The sequence below is a fragment of the Coregonus lavaretus genome (assembly GCF_964263955.1).
Source record: "Coregonus lavaretus genome assembly, chromosome: 18".
Classification (NCBI taxonomy): domain Eukaryota; kingdom Metazoa; phylum Chordata; class Actinopteri; order Salmoniformes; family Salmonidae; genus Coregonus; species Coregonus lavaretus.
The window spans coordinates 3,017,971-3,026,564 of NC_140005.1; the positions used below are offsets into that span (position 1 = coordinate 3,017,971).

Below are 8,594 nucleotides of genomic sequence, written 5' to 3' on the forward strand. Positions count from 1 at the left end.
AGTGCAGGTAACCAATAGTCACTCACCTTACTGGGGTCATAGTAGTGCAGGTAACCAATAGTCACTCACCTTACTGGGGTCATAGTAGTGCAGGTAACCAATAGTCACTCACCTTACTGGGGTCATAGTAGTGCAGGTAACCAATAGTCACTCACCTTACTGGGGTCATAATAGTGCAGGTAACCTGGCTCTGATCGCAGCACAAACAGTCGAACCTTCCAGTTCTTTCTTTTGTGTCCCTGTATTAGAGGAAGGCAGGAGACATGAATAACCAAACCCATGATCTGTAGAGTATTGTGGTGGTGAGAGCAGAGTTGAAGCAGGGAACCAACACAAAAGACTACACTACCACAGGTTAGTTTTGGTTGATTGGCAGGGTTTTTCTCACCTGTTTCAGTAGATAGCCCCTTTTCACGACTTTCCACTTAGTTCCATGGCTGATAAGGAAGTCTCAGCCTTCACACTGCCTCTTTTCTTAATGTTCTCTGACTGGGAGAGACAACATGGACACATTCATATTAACAAGGAAATACAGTATTAAACAGTACATCTGGTTTAGACACAACATTACATGTAAATGAATCAATGAATCAGTGAATCAGTCAGTCAATCAGTCAGTCAATCAGTCAATCAATAAACCTTAATGGAGAGAAAGGGGTTGCTACTATAACTAGGGAACAGACAGTCACTCACAAAGCTGTAGAGAGCAGTGGAGTCATCCAGGAACTGCTCACTGAGTCCGTGGCTGCGCTGGGCCTCAACGCTCCTCAGACCTACAGGGCGCAGGAAACCTTCCTCCAGGACGGCCGAGGCCAGAGTCACTGCCTCTACACGGGTCAGAGCTAGCTGACTGAACACCAGCCAGTCCACCACCGCAGAACCTGGAGGACAGAGGGGGGAGGGAGAGAGAGAGAGAGAGAGAGAGAGGAGAGAGAGAGAGAGAGAGAGAGAGAGAGAGACAGAGAGAGAGAGAGAGAGAGAGAGAGAGAGAGAGAGAGAGAGAGAGAGAGAGAGAGAGAGAGAGAGGAGAGAGAGAGAGAGAGAGAGAGAGGATCCACAGCATCAGCACCAGCAGTAGTATGCTCAGTTGGTAAAGAATTCCAGCTGGGATCACATACACCAATGTCTGCTAAGTGGCATATACACTGAGTATACAAAACATTAAGAACGCCTGCTCTTTTCCATGACAGACTGACCAGGTGAATCCAGGTGAACTCGATATTAGGAAGGTGTTCCTAATGTTTGGTATACTCAGTGTATGTCAGGCATGTGTCCGAGCATCTCACCTGAGAAGCAGTTGCTGTAGGAACTTCCCTGTTCGTTGTGGCTGGTCAGCTTGATGCCACTGTGGACGTCATGCATGGAATCCACCACCTGGCTGAGAGAAGGAAAGACAACACAACAATGTCAGCTGGAAACAATTCACCTCTTAGCTCCTCCCGTTGGCCCTAACCGTTTAGCTGGAATAGCTTCCCTATTGACCAGCTGTGTGTGACTGTCTTTATGGAATAGGTGAAGGCATCACTCATGTGGCTAATAGACTTGATAGATGCAACCAAGTCGGGCAACGTCATTTTAACCAGTTTATAACCATGTAATCTGGTTGTAATAACGTCATTTTAACCAGTTTATAACCATGTAATCTGGTTGAAATAACATCATTTTAACCAGTTTATAACCATGTAATCTGGTTGTAATAACGTCATTTTAACCAGTGTTGACGGTTGGGGAAAGTCTTTCAGTCAAGGCTCCTAAGTGTCTCACTTCAGGCTGACGTTGTGTAGTTGTAGCGAACGGGGTCCAGTGGTCGTAGACTGACTGATCGGAGAGTCAGCTGGGCGGAGCTTCTCCACCACTGCACCGATATCCGCTGCCCATTGGTCACGCTCCTCCCGAGAACACGCCTCCAGAAAGTACTCGGCAGAACTCTTGGTCCGCAGTTTGAACACCAGCTGAGGTTCAGTAAACAACAGAGAGGACTTAGAATTTTTCAATTTAAATTATTATATAAAATTCTTTCTACCAATAGAATGTTATTTATATGGGGGATACAATATTCCTTAGCTCTGCAGATTTTGCTGCAAAGAGACAGAATCATTAGATCATTTGTTTTGGTACTGTCCATTTGTAGCTTGTTTTTGGACACAGGTCCAGGAATGGCTAAAGGATTGCAATATTTACCTGGAGCTTACCCTGCAGATAGCACTACTGGGTGATCTGAAAAGTCATAGTCAATCGATCAACAATGTAATAATACTTTTAGCCAAAATATATGGCAAATAGAAATCCAATATGGATGGTGTTAAGAGATAGATGGGAGGTGTTGAATGGAGCTGAAGGATGGGACTAATAACAACAAGATAACTAATGTAAAGCATACTGTGTCCATAATAAGTATATAGGTTATAGGTTGAGCGCTTTTGTGAAAGAGCACAGTTAGAAAAATATGGCATATAGAAGCAAACCAGATGGACATCATGAAAATGATCAGAGGAAGTTCAGGAGTAAAAACAAACAAAATATAATTATTGTAGAATTTTAGCGTGTCCATAAAATGTATATAGTATGTATAAGCTGGAAGTAGAGGCCTAAGCGTTGTTGTTCACTAGTTTACTCCAATTAGGGAGGGGATGGTGGGGTTGGAAAGTAATGAAGGGAAATTTTTAAAAGGATATGTGTGTGTGTATGGATGTATGTATATATGTATGTATGTATGTATGTATGTATGTATGTATGTATGTATGTATGTATGTATGTATGTATGTATGTATGTATGTATGTATGTATGTATGTATGTATGTATGTATGTATGTATGTATATGTGTGTGTGTATGTATATATATATATTTTTTTATATATATATATTTAAAAAATATGGGGGATTGGAAGTGATGCAGACAATTACATTGATGGAAGTTACAATCTGAAATATTAAAGCTGATCTACCCCCTAAAAAACACAGGACCAATGGATGATGTTGAATACCTGAAGATTACATCATAACCCCAAGATGATACATGTATCCAACACACCTTTGAAAACTATGAAAAGCATACTGTATCTGCGATGACAGTGTCAAGTGGTCTAAGGTTGAAACTGTACTCAAATTTTAAAAAATTTACATTTAGTGTAGGCTATTTATGATGTGATGTCCCTGGTCCTTGCATTCTCTAGTACGATTTTTAGAAGGAAGCAAATGTCCAACCACAGCCCACACTTCACAAGAAGAACAATGAACACAGGCGTTTAGCTGGGCTCAAAAGAGCTGAGACACTCCCACTTCTAAAAGTCTCTGGATCGCAGTCTGTTTTCAACGATACATTCATCATCTATTGACACGCCTAGTGTCAGTGATATCCTCAGGGCAACAGTTTCAGAGACATGAACAGCATATACTATCTAATGCTATTCTATTAGAATAGAACAATAACTCTAGAATATATAATCATAATTCTAGAAAACAATATAACCGAATGCTGTTCTAATCACAGAGAACAGCATTAGAACCATAATGGAGTTATAATATGTAATTCTATGATTTTAATGCTGTTCAACAGCCATTTCACTGATTACAGACGAGGTCTCAACGTAAAGGGGCTTTACATTAACTCACCGGCCGGTTGTCGTACTCCATGAACGGACAAGAGATTTCACAATCGGTCAACATGATCTTCCCGCGTTGACAGTCTCTCTTCCCCCCATCATACTTATAGTAGAGCAACTTGTCCGGCATGAGTACAAACCAGCGAGCCTTCCAGTTGTGAACTACATGGCCCTAGAGTTACAATTAGAAAATATATATCAATTAAAATACTCTACATTTTTATTACTACTTATTTAAAACAATGTTGTAACACATTTATAGAATAACATAATATTCAGTAGTCAAATTAATGCGCATCGTATGGACATATAACGGTATATTTTTTCATCTTACCCGTTTGACAAGGAATCCCTCTTTCAGGATAGAGTTCTGCTGATCTTCAGCCATAGTCCGTCAGTGGTTCTACCTCAACTCAGGTCTGGAGGCATGGTATATCTCTCACCTGGCTGCTGCGTCACCTGGGACACACCCAGCCAGCACCGGAACTCTCAGAACATCGGAATGCAGGGGGAAAAAAACATGGGTTCATGTAAAATGTGTATATATATGATCCCCTCTTTCCACTTAGGGCTGAACTTAGCAATAGCAAGTTCAGCGCTATAGCGCATTTGAAATGTAAAGGTGATTTCCGATTGAGCCGACATAGGCAGAGATTCAGTGAATGCGGTCTCTGCGAACGCGGGAACAGTAATGAGTTATGAAAGAAATAAGCTTTTTGTGCGTATGGAACATTTCTGGTATCTTTTATTTCAGCTCATGAAACATGGGACCAACAATTCAGTAAACATATCCTACCTCAATTACCTCATACCCCTGCACATCGACTTGGTACTGGTACCATAGCCAAGTTATCGTTACTCATTGTGTATTTATTAATACTTTTATTATTACGTGTTTTACTTTTCTATGATTCCTCTATTTTCTTTCTCTCTGCGTTGTTGGGAAGAGCCTGTAAATCAGCATTTCACTGTTATTCTACACCTGTTGTTTACAAAGTATGTGACAAATAACATTCGATGTTGATCTCCAGTGGACCGGTTCGTACTTAAAACATTCTCCATTCAGGCTGAAATGGCGTCGGTTCCCTCCTTAACTCGATTTTAATGGTGAGAAGGCAGAAACAAACAGGGAAAATATGCATACTTGCTTTATGAAACACAATTTCCCAGCACCATGCTAAGGTGGCTAATGCTACTTCCTGACATTGCACACAGCGTTCAGACCAAGGGTAAACAACAGGATCCTGCAACCTGACTGTCTGAACACGATACACAATGACTTGGTGGCTGTGATATCTAGTCAAAAGCCCTTTCAAAGCAATAGCACTGAACGCGTTTACCAGACCACAGAGGCAAGATCATTGGGACCATTCTAGCTAATCAGAGGGCAGATACGCGTGTGAACAACAGGCACAACTCCTATATAAAGTATTTTTTTCTCAAAGTTGCCAGGATGTCACCTCCTACTTATATCAGTACACTCATAACAACTTAATCGTTACGAAACTTCTATTCGATCAAATAAGCCACATGTAGCAAATAATCCATTACATTTTTTTGAATGCTAGCAGACACCCATAGACTTTCAGTCGTTGTGCTAACGCTAGCTAGCATTGGCTCGCAAAACTACCTCTAACTTCCTTCATACTGTGGTGTCCAAGTCAACGTTGCTAATTATGCTGTGATGATAAGAAGTCCGCTTACACTGTTCTTTGATTATAAAGATTTATTGTATCAAAGTTCACAGTATTAATTTACAGATATCTGCAGTTATATCTGGAGAGAAACGGCCAATCTGTTGATCCCATATGTTGTCTCTCTCTCAGTCCTTTGTTTAAGACATGGTATTTATATCCTATGTGACATAGTATGGCATGATTTTAATACACCAATCCCTGGCTTTTCACATATCTTCCCATATCCTATTTTCCAGGAATTTAGTAATGTTTTCCAGATGTTTCAGCAAGCAGAGCCAAGTTTCCTCTAACACACTTTTGCAAACGTCAGCACAATCATAGACCCTCAGACACTACACTACTGGACACAGAGATATAAAAATGGTATCCACAAGTTCATCCGACTCTGGGGAAGTAGATAAAGGGCTGTGTGTCGTGTGACAAAACAGCACATTTTAGAGCAGCCTTTTATTGTCACCAGCACAAGGTGCACCTGTGTAATGATCATGCTGTTTAATCATCTTCTTGATATGCCACACCTGTCAGGTGGATGGATTATCTTGGCAAAGGATAAATGCTCACTAACAGGGATTGAAACAATTTTGTGCACAAAATTTGAGAGAAATAAGCTTTTTGTGCATATGGAACATTTCTGGGATCTTTTATTTCAGCTCATTAAAAATGGGACCAACACTTTACATGTTGCATTTATATTTTTGTTCAGTATAGAATGGTCCAATCTATAGCTAGCTAACAAAACTTCCAACGTTAGCTTTAGAGTGGCCTAGCTAGATACTGTAGCTAGCTAGCTAACATTAGCTAGCTAGGTTGACGCAATCATGCAGCCAGCAGCTAAAGTTAATAATTTAGATTCACTGATAAATGTGTTTGGCACAGGATACAGAAGATGAAACGATCTGCTGCTGGTACCCAAGGCCAGGGGATACTGAAGTTCCTGGAAAGGTTAGTCAGACAGTCTACACAGACGATATGAACACATTTGTCCAACCATAACAGATGAATGGCTAATGCAGAAAGAGAGAATGTATGCATTCTAGCACCACCATAGTCAGACTTTTCTACATTTTCAACCTGTCTGTCTTTTTTATTTATAAGTCCACTGCTTAACACTGCGTGTGTATAAAAGTGATATTCATATTTAAAGACATTGTCACCATTGTTTGCATAACGCTCAGTCCTGCTACAGTAGGCCACTAAACTACAGAGTATGTTGACCAGCCCTGCTGTAGTAGGTCACTAAACTACAGAGTATGTTGACCAGCCCTGCTGTAGTAGGCCACTAAACTACAGAGTATGCTGACCAGCCCTGCTACAGTAGGCCACTAAACTACAGAGTATGTTGACCAGTCCTGCTACAGTAGGCCACTAAACTACAGAGTATGTTGACCATTGAAGTTGTTGTCTCTGGCTCTTTTGATATCAGATTCACAAGGTTTGTGGTAGTTTGAAAGGGTTTGATGCTCCTTAGACCAGGATTGTTTCCGATGCCCCCAGCCCTTTAGTCATAGCACTGATAAAAAGGGAAGCTATCTATGATAATAATATTTAGGACCCAGAGTTTTACCTGAGCAGGTGATGAGATCAGGAAAAACTCAGGCCCTATTAAAGACACATACCAAATTAACATTTTTTTGGGGGGGACATTTTAGTCATTTAGCAGACGCTCTTATCTAGAGCGATTTACAATTAGTGAGTGCATACATTTTTCATACTGCCCCCCCCCCCCCCCCCCCCCCCCCCCCCCGGAGGGAACCACACCACTTTTGAACCTGTCGTGCCACCCCTGCCGGCTGCACACATTCCCTTTGGACGGTAAGATGAAACGACTCAATATATCTGCCAGCCTTTGGGCTAAGAATGGCTTGTGATGGGGAGGAGTGTCAGCCTGGCAGGTTGCGGTAACCGGTAGACTCATTCACCAGCCCTGCATCTTGGCGCGGTGTGTAAAACAAACAGTACCGAAGGGTTTCACTAGGGGGCGCGCTCACTCCACTGGTTTGAACACCGACGTCTTTGGGAAGGCAGAAGACAAGCAACATTGCTCAATCACTTTAAACAGACTTCACTAAACAATTTAAACATGTAATTCATTGCCTCTGAACTAATCAAACTGAGGTTATACCATAAATCAGATAGTGATATGTTTGCAGTACATGTTGTTTGTAGCCAATATTGAGTTTGCCTACAAGTCTTTACAATAAGGAAAAGTTGCTGGAAAGGTCATTTCTAAGGCACATTTGTCACGTGTGTTTGTGAGCATGTGTCCGTTGGTTACATACGTGTGTGCATGCCTGTGTCAGGTGAATTCTTAGCACCATGGAGACTCATCTCTCCATTATGTTGAGCATGTGAAGAATTCAGATCCTGGAGACAGAAGCTGTTCCCATTAACTTATCTAGTGATTTTATTTTTGAGGATTGCCTGCTATGGTGCGTTTCCAATTAACTGCACGCATGTATGTAGGCAACGGACACATGCTCTCTCTCTCTATATATATATATATATATACACTGTATATACCGTGGCAGACCAGGGGGTTTGATCAATACTTTTACATAGATCAGACACAAGTGTGATACCTCAGTTTCAAGGTGTTTATTTACAACAATAATGAAAAATAAAAGAGTTCCAGTTTCCTCCAGGAGACCTCTTCCTGGTTACCGTCTTCCTGGTTACCGTCTTCCTGGTTACCGCCTTCCTGGTTACCGCCTTCCGGGTTACCGCCTTCCTGGTTACCGCCTTCCTGGTTACCGCCTTCCTGGTTACCGCCTTCCTGGTTACCGTCTTCTGGGCTCCGGGGAATGCTGTCTCCTCTGGGGTAGAACCCCGAGCCCCTCGGTTCTATCAGACCGTGAGGACGTCTGTCCGGTAGCAACATCTCACTACCTCCAATCCTCCCGTGTGCTGCCCTCCTGGCAGCTTTATGGGCCCCATACGGCTGGTGAGCAATCAGCCCCTTGATTACTCACTGGCCTCAATCAGCCCCAATTAGTCCTGGCCGGAGGACCCGTCGAGACTTGGCACGTCCAGCAGAGGGAGCCAACGCCGCGTGATGTAGACTCCGTCTGTCACCAGGCCTCGACGAGTCTTCCCCTGGTGGCTTGTCCACGGTACACAAGAACCACCTGGTGACTCGATCGTTCGTGTCCTTTCCAGACCAGGGGAGCATGGTCTGTGACCAGGGTGAAGTGGGTGCCCAACAGGTAATACTTGAGTGTCTAGCACCCACTTCACCGCTAGACACTCTTTCTCGACAATCAAGTACATATTTTCTCTGGGTATCAGCTTCCGGTT

The 8,594-nt window shown here is 42.5% G+C and overlaps 1 pseudogene across 1 annotated transcript; it reads right to left on the reverse strand.

Moving 5' to 3' along the window:
* Positions 1-122: 122 nt before the first annotated feature.
* LOC311145285 (pleckstrin-2-like) lies at positions 123-4,018 on the reverse strand (annotated as a pseudogene). The gene is made up of 7 exons: positions 3,938-4,018; positions 3,614-3,775; positions 1,765-1,952; positions 1,287-1,378; positions 694-881; positions 389-489; positions 123-239 (listed from the first exon to the last, which is right to left on the reverse strand). The product of its transcript is annotated as a pleckstrin-2-like (transcript).
* Positions 4,019-8,594: the final 4,576 nt, after the last annotated feature.